General features: G+C 35.9%; 2 pseudogenes; one reads left to right on the top strand and one right to left on the bottom strand.

Annotated features, from left to right (window-relative positions):
* Positions 1-4904: 4904 nt before the first annotated feature.
* Positions 4905-10892, bottom strand: LOC138917232 (centrin-1-like; annotated as a pseudogene).
* OR14AF1P (olfactory receptor family 14 subfamily AF member 1, pseudogene) lies at positions 12587-13213 on the top strand (annotated as a pseudogene).

Raw genomic sequence — 16060 nt, 5'->3', positions numbered from 1 at the left:
TTTTATCCAAGTTATCAGATTTCTGTGCAATGGAGTGTTTTTTGAAATTTTCTTTTATTATTCTTTAATATCCATGTAGTGAGTAGTGATGACTCCTCTTTCATTTGTGATATTAGGGATGTTTCTTCTTCTTTTTAAAATCTTTTTCCTTATTTAGCCTGGCTGGATGTTTTTAGTTTGATCTTTTCAAAGATCTAGCTTTCCATTTCAGTGAACTTCTGCATATTTAATTCCATCCTATTTTCTTATTATTTCTTTTCTTCTGCTCACTTTGGATTTTATTTACTTTTCTTTCTCTGGTTTCCTAAGTTTGAAGCTTAAATTATTGATTTTAGATCTTTCTCCTTTTCTACCATATGCATTTAATGCTATACATTTTTTATAAATACTGATTTTGCTGAATCATGCAGATTTTGATGTTATAGATTTATTTCTTTATTTCAGAATATTTTTTAAAATGTCTTGATAATTTTTTGATCCATGAGTTATTTAAGAGTGTTTTGTTTAATTGTCAAAATGTTAGGGATTTTTCCAGCTCCCTCTTTTTGAGTGTGTTGATTTCTAGTTAATTTTATTGTTATCAGAGATCATACTTTGTATGATTTCTAATATTGCAAATTTCTTAAGCATTTAGTTTGTGTAATAAAATAAAGTGTATCTCAATAAATGCTCCCAGAGAACTTCAGGCTACTGTATATCTGTTGTTGTTGGATGAAGTATGCTGTAAATGTCAATAAGATCCAGTTCATTAATGGCGCTGTTCAGTTCAACTATGCCCTTAATGATTTTCTGCTTTTTTAATCCATCAATAACTTACAGAGTTATGTTGAAATCTCCAAATATAATGGTGGATTCATCTATTTTTCCTCACAGTTCTATCAGTATTTGCCTCACATGTTTTAATGTATTTTAGACATATACACATTAAAATTGTATCTCTTCTTGGAGAATTTATCCTGTTTATCTTTATGTGATTGCCCCCATTTATCACTGGTTTTCTTTCCTCTGAAGTCAGTTATGTAGGAACTTAATAGACCTACCCAGCTTTATTTTGATTAGGATATTCCTGCCCCATGCACCACCTGCACTGCTATTCCCAGGTTATCTAAGAGTGCTGGCTGCACTGTGGCTAGGGGTTCTGGGTTCAAGGATGACACTGTTTCTGCCAAGGGCCAGGGATCTGGCAACTTGTACGCTGCCCCTACTGCTGGTAGAGCTGGTGTCTGGCGTGCCACCACTGGGGGCTGGGTCACTGGTTCTGCTGTAGTTCCTGAAGCCTCTGCTCACAGGTTTCACCTGCCACCACTGAGGGGTTAGCATGACACAGTTTGTAACATTTAATTAGTTTTAATCTATTTGTACTTATATTTAAATTGGGTTTATTGTTAAACTGTATAAATGTGTGTGTGTGTGTGTGTGTGTATTTTATCTACTCTGATCCTATCTGTTTTTTAACTGGTGCATTTAGATCATTGGCATTTAAAGTGATTATTCCTGTAGTTGGATTAGTATCTACCACATTTGTAACTGTTTTCTATTCTTCAATGTTGTTTGACTTGTTTTGTGTAGCTCTCTTTTAATGTCTTTTCTAGTTTTAATTGAGCATTTTACCTTATTTCACTTTTTCTCTTCTCTTAGTGTATCAAACATACTTTTATAAAACATTGTTCCTTCAATTCCTCCCACCAATTTCTTATCTTGTTGTTGTCATCTATTTCACGTGTCCATAAGGTATAATCGCTTAATAAAGTTTTTGCTATTATTATTTTGGACAAATTGGTACCTGTTAGATAAGTTTAGAATAAAAAAAGAAAGAGTTTTTGTCTTAATTTATTAATTGCCTAATATTCTTCCTTCCTTTATTCAAATCTACATCTCTGACCTATGGCATTGTCTTTCTCTCTAAGTAACAATTTTCTAACATTTCTTACAAGGCAAGTCTACAGTCAATAAGTTCCCTCAATTTTTGTTTGTTTGAGAAAATCTTTATTTCTCCTTCACTTTTAAATATAATTTTGCTGTATACAGAATTCTATGTGAGTGTTTTTTCCCAACACTTTAAATATTTAACTCTATTCTTATTTCTGAAGAGAAATCCAACTTAATTTTTTCCTTGCTCCTCTGTTTTTAAGGTCTTTTATCTCCTTTTGTCTTCTTTCTAGATTTTATCTTTATCCTTGACTTTTCAGAAGTTTGAGGGTAATATACCTGATATACAAAATTTCTTTTTGTATTTATACTGCTTGATGTTCTCTGATTCATATATATATATATATGACTTGTTGTCAGGCATTAATGTTGGAAAATTCTCAACATTATTAAAATATTTCTTTCACTTCTTTGTCTCATTTTTATCATTCTGGTATTCTCATTATATGTATCTTATGATTTTTGTAATTCTCCCATAGTACTTGGGTATTCCCTTCTGTCTTTTTCCTTCTTTTTGCTCTTTGCATTTAAGTTTTATAACTTTCTGTTGACATAGCTTCAAGCTCAGAGATTCCTTCCTAAGCTGTGTCTGGTCTACTGATAAGAGCATGATAAGCATTCTTTGTTTCTTTTACAGTGTTCTGATTTTTAGCTTTTTCTTTTGAGTCTTTACTTGAGTTTCCATAACTTGGCTTATGTTACTCACCTTATCTTGGACGTTGCCACTTTTTTTCCATTACAGCCTTTAGCATAATTTTACAGTAATTTTAAATTGTAAGTCTGATATTTCCAAAATTTTGGCATGTTTATGTCTGTTTCTGGTACTTCCTTTTTCTCACCAGGTTGTTTTTAGATTCTTCGAATGCCTTGCAATTTTTATTGAAATTTGGCTTGTTAGTTTCCCATGGTTGCTGTAATGACGTACCACAAAATAAGTGGCTTAAACAACAAAAATTGTCTCAAAGTTCTTGAGGCTAGCTGTCTGAGGTCAAGATGACATAGAGTTGCTTCCTTCTTTGGGCTGTGAGGTAGAAACGTGTTCCATACATCTTTCCTAGCTTCTGGTGATTTACTAGAAATTTCTGGCTTTCCTTGGCTTGTAGAATAATAGCCTAGATGTCAGCCTTTATCTTAACATGACATTTTCTCTGTGTTTTTAATCTGTATCCAAATTCCTCCTTTTTATAATAACACCATTAATATTGGATTAAGTCCCCACCCAACTTCAGTATGACATTATCACAATTTATGTAATTATATATGCAATAATCCTATTTTCAGATAAATTCACATTTTGAGATAGTATGGGATTAGGATTTCAACATATAACTTTTTACAGGACATAACTCAATCCGTAACATGAGGACATGAGGTATCATGTAAAATGAATAGAGGTAAACAACCCTTTAGTGTGAGGTTTATGTTTATCTGCGTATGAGGTAGGCTATGTTTATTGTTTGCTGTAACTGTGGTTTCAGAGACTATAATTCCTCTAGTGTCCTTGTTTTGTGTCCTCTGTTGGCTTTGGGTTCCCTAAAGATTTCTCCTTAAATAAGATCTATGACATGCGGGTCTTTCTGCTGTAATCTGCTCTTGCACTAAAGACATATTTATGTGGTTGAATGATGTGGGGGAAAGGAATGTCTTCTAAGGTCCCATGATTATAGGCTTCTAAGGTCTGATGATAATAGGCTTAATCTTTTAACCAGCCTGTGTCCCTGGTCTGTGACCTTCACAAGTAATTCCTAACTTTCTCCACCATCTAGATGAAACAAGAAGGCTAGAAGGGATTAATGTCGGGTATTTCCATTCCCCTGGATTGATTGATAAGGCTGTGGTAATATCTAAGTAGGTCAGACTCTGATAAATAGTTTCCACTGAGAACAGGCCTTTGTTAAGGAGAGCGGTGAGCTCTGGGAGTATTTCAAATGGTTATATTTCTCCTCCCCCTTCCAGAAACGCATGGAAATTTGTCTTTAGTCTTCATATGGATTACATGAAGGAACTTCTTGAATTAAAACTCATAAATGCATGGAGGTTTCCTTAAGGATGGGCCCCACCAGAAGATTTATTTCTTAAGTTAGCCCATGAGAGTTTCCAGCAATATATCAATTCTACTTTAAGTTTTTCTACTGGTAGTGTCTCCAGCTTTTGGCTGCTGATCCTGGGCTTCTGCTCCCAGAAGTTGGAAGTCTCTTTATCCTGTGTGTCTCCAATTATCAAGGCAGCCACTTTTCCTGGGATTTGAATGCTCTGATGGATCTAAAGAGAGTGACTTTCAGTTTCTTTAGCTTTTTCCTTATGTGAGGAAGGAACGATTACCTCTAAGCTATTCACAAGTTTAACTAGAAACTGAAATTCTCAATAAATTATTTCTATGAATAAATGAATCACATTAATTATTATTGATATAATATATATATCATTAGTTTTCACAGTCTTTTATGCTTTTCTCTATGTTTTTGTAATTTCTTCTGTGCCATTGTATATTTCTCTTCTGTGATCATTTTTACCAAAATGAGACCAATGTGATGAAATTAGTTGTAATAACCACTAACACTAACAAGATAACATTCTGACAATTTGAAGGTTCCTATGCTGCTAAATAGAAAGAATCCTGCCTGAAACTGACAAACCTGGGTTCCTGAGGAACCAAGAGGAAAAATACTTTCAGGCTTCTAGTGACAGGCACCAAAGCCAAGATTAATCAAAGTTCTGCTGTATATGACAATACTCATTTTCTCCTTACATGATCAACTGGAGATAATCAACACTGTGTTCCACTGAGCCTCATATTAAAAGCATTTTTGTAATTCTATAATTGAACCAAAGATTTGGAAATAGAAGTATCTAGACAAGTTAGGATATAAGAGGAGGGATAGCACTGTCCTCTAACTCAAGGTTTCACAAAATGGAGGCAGGGAACCCAGCATATCCCTCAACTTCTCTACACATGCTTGCAGGAGAAACCAACTTTAATATAGGTTGGTCTTTTTCATCTTCCCAAGAAACTCTTTCTAATTCACTTCACTGTCTCCATCCCGATAGGCTTCATCATTCATTTCCTATAGCTCTTCATCAGTGAGGTTTCCTCTAACTAGTTTGCCATGTGATTTAGTTATTTGAAAAAGATCTTCTGGGTTTTTATCATCATCAAAGACCTGAAAGCTATCAGGATTTCTTCTTTGGTGTCTTTCTTGGCCATCTTCTGAATCACCATGGCTGAGAAGCCATTGAAGCTGATCTTCCCTATGCCTCCCTTGTTCACTTCAGGCATCATATTCTTTATCTCCTCCTTCCTGGGTACAGAGCCAAGTGCTCTCATGACCACCTTCAGCTCCTTCATGTCCATGATCCCACTTCCATAAGCATGGAAGAGGTCAAATGCTTCATGAACTTCTTGCTTCTTATCTTCAATGAGTTCAGGCTGAGGACCCACCATTCTTTTCTGGTTTGCAAGGCCATGTTTGGAATTTTTTTTCTTTTTTCCTTTTGTGTAACTCCAGGTTTTATTTCCTATGTGATTTTTAAATTTATTATTAATTGGGGTAAAATTGGCATATGCTATTATATAAGTTTCAGGTGTGCAAAATTCATCATCTGTATACACTACAAACTGATCTCCACCAAAAGTCCAGTTACCATCCATCACATTACAATTGACACCCTTTACCTGTTTCACCCACCTCCCAAACGCATTTCCCTCTAGAATCACCAAGCTGTATTCTGTAATTATGACTTTCTATTTGTGTTGTTTTGTTTTTAAAAGAAGTCTACACATGTGTGAAGTCATATGATATTTGTCTTTTTATATCTGATTTATTTTACTTAGCATAATACCTTCAAGGTCCATCCATGTGGTCACAAATGGCAAGATTTCATCCTTTTTAATGGCTGAGTAGCATTCTGTTGTGTCTATGTAAATATACTACATCTTCTTTATCCATTCATCCATACATGAAGACTTTGGTTGTTTCTATATTTTGGCTCTTGTAAATAACGCTGCAATGAACATAGGAGTGCATATATCTTTTTGAGTTAGTGTTTTCATGTTTTTTGGATAAATACCCAGAATTGGGATGGCCAAGTCATATGGTAGTTCTATTCTTAAATTTTTTTGATAAATCTCCATACTGTTTCCATAGTGGCTATACCAATTTACATTTCCACCAATAGTGCACAAGGGTTCCCTTTTCTCCACACTTGTCATGTCTTGTCTTTTTGATAATAGCCATTCTAACAAGTAGGAGGTGATGTCTCATTGTGGTTTTGATGTGCGTCTTCCTAATAGTGATGTTGAACCTCTTTTCATATGCCTCTTGTCCATCAGTATATCTTCTTCGAAAAAATGTCTATGTAGTTCCCCTACCCACTTTTTAATTGTACTATGTTTTTTTTGTTATTGGGTTTTATGAGTTCTTTATATAATTTGGATTTTTAACCCCTTGTCAGAAATATGATTTGAAAATATCTTTTCCTATTCAGTAGGTTGCTTTTTCATTTTGATGACAGTTTCATTCACTGTGCAGAAGCTTTTTAGTTTGATGTAATTTCACTTGTTTATTTTTTCTTTTGTTTCCCTTGTCTTTGAAGTCAGACTGACAAAATCATTACTAACAGCTATGTCAAAGAGTGTACAGCCTAGGTTTTTCCCTAGGAATTTAATGGTTTCAGGTCTTATGGTCAAGTCTTTACTTCATTTTGCGTTAATTTTTGTATATGATGTAAGATAGTGGTCTTGTTTCATTCTTTTGCATGTGTCTGTCCAGTTTCCCCAACATTATTTATTGAAGATACTGTCCTTTCTCCTTTCTCTAAGTTCTTGGCTCATGTGTCATGATTAAATTGCCCATATGTGTGGGGGTTTATTTCTTGGCTCTTAATTCTGTTCCATTGATCTGTGTTTCTGTTTTCATGCCAATAACATACCGTTTGATTACTATAACTATGTAATATATTTTGAATTCAAGGAGTATGATACCTCCAGCTTTGTTCTTTCTCAAGATTGCTTTGCCTATTAGGGGTATTTTGTGGTTCCAGACAAATTTTAGAATTATTTGTTCTGGTTCTGTGAAAATGTCATTAAAATTTTGATAGGCAATGCTTTGGATAGTATGGACATTTTAACAATATTAATTATTTAAATCAATGAGCATGGAATATCTTTCCATTTATTTGTGCCTTGTTAAGTTTCTTTCATCATCGCCTTAAAGTTTTCAGTATCTAGATCTTTAACCTCCTTGGTTAAATTTATCATTAGGTATATTATTCTTTTTGATGCAGGTGTAAATGGGATTGTTTTCTTATTTTCTCTTTCTTTTTGTTTGTTATTAATGTATAGAAATGCATTAGATTTCTGTATCTTGATTTCGTATCTCATAACTGTATTGAATTTATTTACTAAGTCTAACAGCGTTTTGGTGGACTCTTAGGGTTTTCCATACATAACATCATGCCATCTTCAAATAATGACATTTTTAATTCTTTCTTTTCTGATTTGGATGGTTTTGCTTTCTTTTTCTTGCCTCATTGCTCTGCCTCGGACATCTAATTTCATGTTGAATAATAGTGGTGAGATTCACAATCTTTGTCTTGTTCCTGATCTTAGAAGAAAAACTTTTATCTTTTCACTGTTAAGTGTAATGTTACTTGTGTTCTTGTGATATACAATCTTTATTATGCTGATATATGTTGTCTCTATATCCAGTTTGTTGAGATTTTGTACCATAAATGGATGTTGCATTTTGTCAAATGATTTTTCTGCATCTATTGAGATGATCATATGATTTATTTTCTTCATTGTGTTAATGTGGTGTATTCCATTCATTAATCTATGGATATTGTACCATCTGTGTGTCCATGAACTACATCTTAATTTATCATGTTGTATGACTTTTAATGTATTGTTAAGTTTGTTTTGCTAATATTTTGTTGAGGAGTTTTGCGTCTTTGTTCATCCAAGATACTGGCCTCTAATTTTCTTTGTTGTGGTATACTTGTCTAGTTTTGGTATTAGGGTAATGCTGGCCTTGTAAAATGAGTTTGGGAACCTTTACCACAATTCAATTTTTTGGAAGAATTAGAGAAGGGTAGGTAGTAAATCTTTGAATGTTTGGTAGAATTCATTGATGAAGACATCTGCTCCTGGACTTTTGTCTTTGAGGTTTTTAATTCCTGGGTCAGTCACCTTACTAGTAGTTGGTCTATTCATATTTTCTTTTTCTGCATGATTCAGTCTTGGAAGGTTGCTAATTTCTATGAATTTATCCATTTCTTCTAGGTTGTTCATCTTGCTGGCATGCAATTCAGTTTCTTATGATGTTTTCAGGTATAAGTTGTAATTTCTCTTTTATTTCTGATTTTTTTGAGTCCTTTTTTCTTGGTGACCCTCACCAAAGATTCATCATTTTTTTTTTTTCCCAAAGAACCGGCTCTTAGTTTCATTGATCTTTTCTTTTTTTCTGTTTTTTTTCTTTTGGTTTTGACACATTATCTTTTATTTTGTATTTATTTATTTTTCGGATGTACAGTGTAATGTGTCTTGAATTCTGTGTAGATTACGTCATGCTCACCACCCAAAGACCAATTGCAATTCATCACCACACCCATGTGCCTAATCACCCCTTTCACCCTCCTCCATCACCCCATCTCCTTTGATCTAGGCTCCATTGATACGTGTCTGTTTGTCACCGTTTTCATCTCCTACTCATGAATGAGATCATATTGTACTTGACTTTCTCCCTCTGACTTATTTCATTTTGCATAATACCCTCAACTTCTGTCCATGATGACAGAAATAACCGGATTTCATCATTTCTTATGGCTTAGTAGTATTCCATTGTGTATATATAGCACATCCTCTTTACCATCTGTCCCTTGATGGGTACCTAGGTTGCTTCCAAGCCTTGGCTATTTTATTTATAGTGCTATGATGAACATAGGGCTGCATATATCTTTATACCTTTGTGTTTTTAAGTTCTTTGGATAAATACCCAGTAGTGGAATAGCTGGATCATATGGTAGTTCTATTCTTAATTTTCTCAGGATACTCGATGGTGCAGCTTCTATGGAAAGCAGTCTATCTAAAGGTTTCTGAATTTTGTTTATCTTTTCAAAGAACCAACTCTGGTTTTCATTGATTGTTTCTATTGATTTTTTAGTCTCTATTTCATTTATTTCTGCTGTGATTTTTATTATTACCTCCCTTTTGCTGATTTTGGGCTTTGTTTGCTCTTCTCCACTTTCTTTAGGTGCACTGTGAGATTGTTTATTTGAGATTTTTTTTGTTTGTTGCGGTAGGCTTGAATTGCTATAAACGTCCCTTTTAGAACTGCTTTTGCTGTATTCTGTAGATTTTGGTATGTCATATTTTCATTATCACTTGTCTCCAGGTTTTTTTTTTTTTTAATTTCTCCTTTGATATCCTCATTGACTGAGTCACAGTTAGTAGCATTTTGTTTAATCTCCACATTTGCATGGCTTTTCTGACTTTCTTCCTGTAGTTAATTTCTAGTGTAATACCTTTGTGTTTAGAAAAGATGCTTCATATTATTTTGATCTTCTTAAATTAATTGATACTTGTTCTGTGGCCTAATATGTGATCAATCCTGAAGAATGTTCCATGTGAATTTGCAAAGAGTGTATATTTTGTAGTTTTCGGGTGGAATGTTCTCTGCATATCTCCTAAGTCCATCTAGTCTAATGTGTCATTTAAGGCCAATGTTTCTTTATTGATCTTCTGTTTGGATGATCTATCTATTGGTGTAAGTGGATTGTTAAAGTTTCCTACTATTATTGTGTTACTGTCTATTTCTCCTTTTATTTCTGTTAATAAGTGCTTTATATATTTAGGTGCTCCTGTTTTGGGTGCATGGATATTTACAAGTGTTATATCCTCTTGTTGGATTGTTCCCTTTATCATTATGTAGTGCTCTTCTTTGCCTCTGGTGACAGCTTTTGTTTTAAAGTCTATTTTGTCTAATATAAATATTGCTACCCCACCTTTCTAGTCATTGCCATTTTCATGCAGTATCTTTTTCCATCCCTTCACTGTCAGTTTGTGAGTGTCTTTCACTCTGAAGTGAGTTTCTTGTATGCAGCATATATATGGGTCTTGTTTTTTTATCCAATCAGCCACCCCTTGCCTTTTGATTGGAGCATTTAGTCCATTGACATTTAAAGTTGCTATTGATAAATATGTATTTATTGCAATTTTGATACTTTTTTTTCTGGCTGTTTTCATAGTTCTTGTCTATTCCTTTATTCTTCTCTTGCTCTCTTCCCATGTGGTTTGTTGGCTTTCTTTAGTAATATGTCTGATTTCCTTTCTCTTACTTACTTGTTTATAATAAGTTTCTGGTTTCTGATTACCATGAGGTTCATATATAATATTCTACATATAAAGCAATCCATATTGAGTAGATAATCTCTTTACTGCCACTGGCTGCAAAGTCTAATAGCACACCTCTGTTCCAGTTTTCATTTTAATTGGGTATGTACCCAGTGTAGCTGGTTCCTAAACTCAGGGCTTATAATTGCTGTAGGCTTCAGGCCTACAAGGATGTTGTCAGCTCTCTTAGGAGTGCAGGAGAGTGGGGCTGGTCCCAGGCATGGGAGCACCCAATTGTTTCAGGCTTTGGAAGATGAGGCTAATGTCCTTGTGGCTTTTTGTGAAGAATAGGTTTTCTGCCACTGATATGCCCCACCCCCCACAAGCCCACACACTGTCTCCTGGCCCATGCACACTGCCTGACCCCTTGAAGAATACCCAGTCACCCCACTTCAGAGGCCCTCACCTCTCCAATGCCCCCCACAGTTCACTTGGTCCTCACACAGGCCTTACTCCACAGTGGTGGACACACTCACCTCTCTGCAGAGGATCCAGGCACCCAGTCTATGCAGACTAACAAGTAGCCTGAGGACTTGCTGTTGGGTGGAGTAAGTCCCTATGGTAGGCTGCCTGCCCTGCCTGAGCAGGATTAAATCAGCACTCTACTGAGAGGGGAAGACCCCTTTTCTAACAGGCCATGGGAATAACTCCAACGGTGTCTGCCAGCATCTGAGTCAGCACACCTGTAGTAGGTGAAAACAATGGTCACCACCAATGTCTCAGTCTTCAGAGAGGTCTCAACTCTCACTGAGATGTACCCAGATCCTACCAGGTGAGTCTCTTTTCATCAAAGGTTGGTGTACCTTTCTTTCTGGTGTTCATAGGTTTGCTCTCTGAGATGGGTGAATTTGTGTGTGGGCCCTCTTTTCAGCTTACATTCAATAGCTTTTATGGGGGTTTCCCCTTTGCAGTTAACAGCCGGTGAAGCCAGATAGTATGAGACTCAGTTGTGCTGAGTCTGAAGGATGCATATAGTGGTAACATGCCCCTGCTAAGGACCCAACTTCTCCATGAAGGGCTGTGTACCTTAGGGTGGCTCCCAGCTAGCTAGCTGTATAGCTTTGTGGCTCATGAAGGTGGTATTTTTCTCTCTAGAAGGAATTTATGGCTCTTATGCCACTGTCAGGACTCTACCTTGTTGTTGGAGTCGTTTTTATCCAGTTTCCAGTTCTCTGGGATGATTTTTCCAAGAATAGTTCTAACCTGGTTGTGTTCCTGGAATGAGATGAGTTCAGGGTCCCCCTACACTGTGAGCTTGATGAGATCATTGATCTTTTCTACCATCTTTTTAGTCTTTATGTTGTTTATTTCTGCTCTGACCTTTATTATTTCCTTTTTTGCTATTAACTCTGGGATTCATTTCTTATTCATTTTCTAGTTTCTTTAAGTGTAAAGTTAAATTGTTTATTTAATATTTCTCTCATTTCCTGAGGTTGGCCTGTATTGCTTTGAACTTTCCTCTTAGGACCAAGTTAGTACCAGCTCCACTCTCCCTGTTCCCTCTTTGGGGACATCATAAGGTTGTAGGTCTTCTTCCAAATCTGCAAAGCCAGGGTGGGTGCTGAGATCTTTCTATTTGTTTTCCTTAAGTCATTGGTGTGAAATATTCTAGATTATATATCTTTTTTCAACATGGCTGAGTACAGCCAGCTGTTGATATGTGCTTGTGCATAATCTGCAGAGGTTTTACACTGCTGTCTGCATGGGCAAGTGGGACAGTGGCTACAGGCTCTGCTGGACACATGGATTGTTGAAAGCAGCCATGCACTGGTTGAGGGGTTCCACATATGATGCATCCTATGAAGTTCATGGGTGGGCCTACTGGTGGAGTCCACAGGGTGTTTAGTAGAAGTCACTGCCATTTGTTAAGTTCTGCACCCAGTTGCTGTAAGGTCGCTCCTTTTTCTTCTCCTTTCTTCCCCAGAGTAATGAACCATGCTGATCCTCTCAGTGTTTTGTTTGGCTGAGAAATAAGTGAGACTTTTTGTTAGTATCCTGCATAGCTGGTGAAGCTAGGCACTAATTACCATCTCATTTTTCCCTGTGGGAGAAATCACAGAGTCAGGGATCTTTCTTGGCATTGAACTGCGCTATCTTATGAAAGGGGTGATACAGGCAGTAAAAATGTTCCTTTCACTCTTGCCATGCACCTATTTTTACATTTATTTGCTCTAACACTGTGCCAGTATCTCTCCTCTGGTCCCCTGGGCTCTCACAGTGGCATTGTCATCCATGGGAAGTTTTCAAAATCAGTGATTCTGTAGAGGGATGAGGAATGAAAACTCCTATTCTGCCATCTGTTTGACATCATTCTCATATTCCATATGTCTTTTTGCTTTCTTTGGCCTTAATGGAGACGGACTCCCTTATGGTGATGTTCTATGACTTCTATGTGGCTATCTTCTTCTCTCTGCACTATGAGGTCATCATGAAGACAGGCAACTGCATCAAGATGGCCACTTACTCTTGGTTCAGTGGTGTTGTTACTGGAATCCTGAAAACAGACTCAATACTTTCCTTGCTCCTCAAGGTATACAATCTGGTGCATCAATTCTTCTGCAAAATCCTCTAGTTACTTAGACTTTCTTGCTCAAATGAGATCTGAGCTGTTGCCATTGCCTCTTCCTTGAGCTTAGTCTGTTTTATATCTATTTTCTCTTACATTTTTACATAGTCTCTGCTGTCTGAAGATCCCATCTGCTAAGGGTCAGTCCAAAGCCTTCTCCACCTTTGTTTTTCACCTAGTCATCCTGAGTCTTTTCCCTTGTTGCTGCTGCGGTGACCTAATTAAGTCAGCAACATCTGTTCCCTCTCCACCTCCCGATATCTGTATTCTATACAGTAGTTCCCCCAACTCTGAATCTTATTACCCACAATCTAAGGACAAAAACATAAAGGCTGTTCTGTAGAGTTATTTAAAGACTATATATGTTGATTCTATCCCTAAATGAGTTAAAGCTAAGTGAATACAATTGGATTTCTGGACATAATACCTCTTTAATTTCAATGCAAAAGTATCTTATTCTATGAATCCTTTTGTAATTTTCTTAACACTAGTATTTGTTCCACAATTTCCCTTGTTTGTGTTCCAATTATCACAATTCTCCCCAAATTCAATTTTCTCTCTAATTTACCTATTATTCACACTTCCTCCAATTCAATTGACTCTCTAATTATTTGTTATCTTCAGTTACTTTCACATAACATCAAATAAAAAACAAGTATAAACAAAATTTTCAATACTAGAAATCATACAGTGCATTGACCTTGATGACCTTGTTCATTTATTTGTTCATCAAATATTTGTTGACTAACTACCAGGGATTATTCAAGGTTCTTTAGATATATCAGGAAACAAAACATACAAGATCCCTCACCATGGTGAGCTGACATTCTATAAGGGTGAGACAGACAGAAACTAGTTTAAACATTATGTTAAAATGATAAGTAGCATAGAAAAACACAGAATATAAAATTTGCAAGAGAAAGTGTTTTGTATTTTCTTAGAGTATTGCACTTTTAAAAAAGTAAGCTTTCCAAACAAGGTGAGATTTGAACAGAGAACTGAAGGAAGGGAAGTAGTTGGCTGTACAGACACCTGTGGAGAAGGCACTCTGGGCAAAGAGATCAGTCAGACCAAAGCTTTAAGTTTTGTCATTCTTGGTCTGTTTGAGGAAAGCAAGGCAGTTTGTATAAAAGTTGTGGACTGATAAAGAGTGAGAACAGTAGGAGTTCAGGTCTAAAAAGAAATAAGGAAGTTAGACTCAATTTATCAAGGGTTTGTAGGCCATTATAAGAAATATGATTGAAACATGGTGTCTATGGTGGGCTGTGAGCAGAGGAAAAATTTCCTGTCTAGGTTTGAGTAGATTATACTGGCTATGTGGTTGGCAATAGAGGTAAGGAGGTAACCATCTAGAGTCTGAAAATATGGAGTTCCTATCATGTAAACTGATTGGGGAAAGTTTGTTAGGTGGACCCGATAGGGATCCTAATCTTGGAATATTGACTATTGGAATCTTGAAATTTTGTTAGTCACTCCAATGCAGACATTAATCTGGTGGTTGGATATACACAACTGTATTTAGAAGAAATATTTTAGAATTAAATTCAAGAGTTGATGACATAGAGAGACCAAAGATATAGAGAAATCAAAGAAAGTATATAAGATTACTGAAACTCAATCTCCAAATAAAAAAAGAGAAAACTTTAAACTCTGTGAAGCTCCATTGTTAAAAATCGAGGACTATCTGGCTCCCAGAAGGGAAGGGGGCTGAGGGGTGGAAGAAAGGGGTAAAGGGGCACATATATATGGTGATGGATAGAAATTAGACAACTGGTGGTGAGCATGATGCAGTCTATACAGAAATTGATGAATAATGACATACACCCAAAATTCCAAAATGTTATAAACTATTATTATCTCAATGAAATAACTGAAAAAAATGGGGAGTAGAAGATAAGTTTGCTTGAGAAAAAAGAGCCACACATAAGGATAAAGAAAAACACCCCAAAAAAGTGCTATTTAAGGCAGCCATAAACCACATCAAAGAGCTTGGAGTTGTGGATCTTCCAAATGTTGCTGGCAGTATGAAAAATTGATGTTTTGTTATAAAATTAAAAGTCCTTAGTAGACTTATCAAGAGTGGTTTTTGAGCATGTGGTGGGGCCAATGACCAAATTAATTGGGCTTAATAGAGAATAGGAAAAAAAAAACAAATTGGAGATAGTGAGTAGCACAATATTAAAAAAAAATTTCTGTAATATGTACGTGATAAATTGGATGACAGGGTAAGATAAAATGAGATCAAAAAACAATTTCTTCAGGTTGAGAGAAAAGTATATGCTTTATGTTCTGGGGGAAGTAGTCTAGAGATAGAAAAGGAAAATTGTTATACAGGAAAGAGTGGAGCAAGGCTTTAAAAATATCCCTGCATAGATAAGGTGAGTGGGAATATAAATTATATGGGGAAAATTTGACCTTGCGTTGCACCATTCACAATGTCTCCACATTGACAGAGGAGAACATGGAGGATATATGGAAATTTGCAGATGAGTCGGTGACAGTAATGCAGACCTGGAAGAGTTCTTCTGGGTACTTTAATATCATTATTGAAATAGGAAATGTCATCATATGAGAGCAATGTGGAAATAGGAGGCAGTCAAGGATTCATAAAAAACTAAAATGGCATGGAACAGTCACTTAGAAAGAGAGACAATGAAATGACAGTAGATGAGTAATGCTAAACTTCAGAATACACATTCTATTCAAATGCACGTGGAACACTCTTCAGGATTGAACACATATTAGGCCACAAAACAAGTCTCAATAAATTTAAGAAGACGGAATAACACCAAGCATATTTTCTGACCACAAAGGTATGAAACTAGAAGTCAACTACAGGAAGAAAATCAGAAAAGCCACGAAAATGGGGAGATTAAACAAAATGCTACTGAACAATGATTGGGTCAATGAAGAAATCAAAGGAGAAATAAAAAAAGACCTGGTGACAAGTGAAAATGAAAGTATGACACACCAAAATCTATAGCATACAGCAAAAGCGGTTCTAAGAGTGAAGTTTATAGCAATTCAGGCATACCTCAGCAAACAAGAAAAATCCCAAATAAATAATCTAACAGTACACCTAAAGGAACTAGAAAAAAAGAACAAACAAAGCATCATATCAGTACAAGGAAGCAAGTAATAAATATAAGAGCAGAAATAAATGAAATAGTGACTAA

Source organism: Equus caballus, chromosome 14, assembly GCF_041296265.1.
Source record: "Equus caballus isolate H_3958 breed thoroughbred chromosome 14, TB-T2T, whole genome shotgun sequence".
NCBI lineage: Eukaryota > Metazoa > Chordata > Mammalia > Perissodactyla > Equidae > Equus > Equus caballus.
This window is presented reverse-complemented; position numbering and strand designations above follow the sequence as displayed.